We start from the raw sequence: 2,500 nt of genomic DNA, 5'->3' as shown, positions 1-2,500 counted from the left end.
CTAAGACTTAATAGAAGTACTGAGACAACCTGCACAATTTAGACAAGAATTGAATTTGAAAATGATATGTCATGTCGAACTGATTTTGTCATAAAAAAGTTGGTCGATTTGTTCTTTGCTTGCAAAATTTCTTGACTTTTTATCTGCAGGTATCTTAAGTGGAATCGGATTAATTTGTCCAGAGCTATATACCTAAAATATGGAACGCTTCACGAATTTGCGTGTCATCCTTGCGCAGGGGCCATGCTAATCTTCTCTGTATCGTTCCAATTTTAGTATATGTGCTGCCGAAGCAAGCACATTCCAAAAGCAAAGTCCTAAGATATATATACCCCACCATGTGCCTCAAGATTGATCTTAGGGAGAGTAAAAGATGGAAGTTAAATTCAGATGGGGTTTCAAAGACTGGAGAACACTTTACAATAAACAAGATAGAGCTACTTACTGGCAAAAAATTCAATATCCCATTAAGGAAAGGCCACCAATTTCTATACGTACCACAGTCAAATAAATTATGCAAATTAGCATGTGGAGGTTCATTTCTTTTGGAACCATAGGCTGTACAAGATTAAAATTGCTCCTAAGTACAGAACAAGTGAAGTAGGAATGGAAAATGGCAAAATAGTTTTCTAAGACTTAATAGAAGTACTGAGACAACCTGCACAATTTAGACAAGAATTGAATTTGAAAATGATATGTCATGTCGAACTGATTTTGTCATAAAAAAGTTGGTCGATTTGTTCTTTGCTTGCAAAATTTCTTGACTTTTTATCTGCAGGTATCTTAAGTGGAATCGAATTAATTTGTCCAGAGCTATATACCTAAAATATGGAACGCTTCACGAATTTGCGTGTCATCCTTGCGCAGGGGCCATGCTAATCTTCTCTGTATCGTTCCAATTTTAGTATATGTGCTGCCGAAGCAAGCACATTCCAAAAGCAAAGTCCTAAGAGTTATATACCCCACCATGTGCCTCAAGATTGATCTTAGGGAGAGTGAAAGTTGGAAGTTAAATTTAAATAGGGTTTTATAAACTGGAGAACATTAACAAGATAGAGCTGCTAACTGGCAAAAAAATTCAATATCCCATTAAGGAATAGCCATCGATTTCCATACATATCACAGTGAAACAAATTATGAAAATTGGCATGTAGAGGTTCATTTCTTCAAAACCATAGACTGTACTAGGCTAAAATTGCTTCTTTGCATTCTTTGGCTAGGATGGCACTTGACAAAAATGGGTGCTCTTTGCCAGGCACCCCTGTGCATCTAAGCAGCCAGGTTTCCAGACATCAGCAAAATCTCCAGCCAAAAAAACATTTACTGCCCATTAAATAACCATTCTTTTTTATAACTTTATAGTTTATAGCATTTAGTTTAGGGAGACTAAAGAATTTTACTTCTAAATGTTTTTAGTTTATAATACTAATCATATGCTAATCACCATTTATGTAATCGGTTAATGTCAAATAAGTGGGCAAAAAGGTCAAAAATGACATAGTTTACACTTAAAATGTATTTGTTGCTAAACAAATTTGGATATATGCAAATTATGTAACTGCTAAACTTTAAGATTGTAAATTAAGTATTGTGTGCACTATCTTTTGGCTCAATTAACAATAAAAGTAAAAAATACAGATGAATAGCATATGGTAAGTATTATAAATTAATAATATATATATATTTTGAAGCCACAACTTGGTCTCCCTAATTGTATTGGTATATGATTTAAACTAGCCCTAACATTTTATTTTTATATTTGTACATTCTGTTAGAGGTGCTTATGTGTTGTGAATGGCTCCTTGGTTTGGCATCTAATACATTATGTGTTCAGTTCTTATTTTTGTGGAACAGAGTTAAAAAAAGAAGTTTTAGAAGTCTAGTATATTCATGGGTGCTTGGGGAGTTTCTTGATAGAACATTATGTGTAGGGGGAGAAGCTAGGCATTTGTTCTTTGTGGAAAGGGTCTTAAATCTCATGCATTAAGCAAATTAGGTGATTGCAGCATGCACCATGGGCTTCAATAATTATATAATAGCAGATTTGATTTGCTGGAGATTGTGGTTTCGTACTGTACAATTGTCTAGAGTTATGAATAGGTATTGGATAAAGAAAGATAGATTTTTCCACTGTACCAAGCAGAACCTATTGGGTGCAGCAGTGCATATTCATGCCTTCAGGCCTGGAGTGACTTGGAGGGGGCACCTGTCCCTTACGTTTCCGCTTCGACCAATAGATACACCCCTGCAAGTTCAATAAGAATTGAAGGTGGCTAAATAATTTTCTAAGTTTAAATATAACTGAGGCAGTCTGCACAATTCACACAATGATAAGTCATGTCTAACTGATGACATCATACAAGAGTTGGTCGATTTGTTCTTTGCTTGCAAAACTTCTTACCTTTTTATCTGTAGGTATCATTAAGTGGAAAAGAATTAATTTGTCCAGAGCTATATACCTAAAATATGGAACGCTTCACGAATTTGCGTGTCATCCTTG

The 2,500-nt window shown here is 35.0% G+C and overlaps 3 non-coding genes across 3 annotated transcripts in view; all 3 read right to left on the bottom strand.

Moving 5' to 3' along the window:
- Positions 1-193: 193 nt before the first annotated feature.
- LOC148514650 (U6 spliceosomal RNA) lies at positions 194-300 on the bottom strand. Its single transcript, XR_015879474.1, has one exon. It is a non-coding gene; the product is annotated as a U6 spliceosomal RNA (small nuclear RNA).
- Positions 301-822: 522 nt separating this feature from the next.
- On the bottom strand, positions 823-929 carry LOC148514649 (U6 spliceosomal RNA). Its single transcript, XR_015879473.1, has one exon. It is a non-coding gene; the product is annotated as a U6 spliceosomal RNA (small nuclear RNA).
- A 1,531-nt stretch (positions 930-2,460) lies between these two features.
- LOC148514648 (U6 spliceosomal RNA) overlaps positions 2,461-2,500 on the bottom strand; it is a 107-nt gene continuing 67 nt past the window's right edge. The window contains exon 1 of the small nuclear RNA XR_015879472.1: positions 2,461-2,500. This exon is cut by the window's right edge and continues 67 nt beyond it. This is a non-coding gene — a small nuclear RNA (U6 spliceosomal RNA).

The sequence above is a fragment of the Taudactylus pleione genome, unplaced genomic scaffold, assembly GCF_031769625.1.
Source record: "Taudactylus pleione unplaced genomic scaffold, aTauple2 ptg000262l, whole genome shotgun sequence".
NCBI lineage: Eukaryota > Metazoa > Chordata > Amphibia > Anura > Myobatrachidae > Taudactylus > Taudactylus pleione.
Note: the sequence above shows the minus strand (reverse complement) of the source record. Positions and strands in the feature narration are given on the sequence as shown.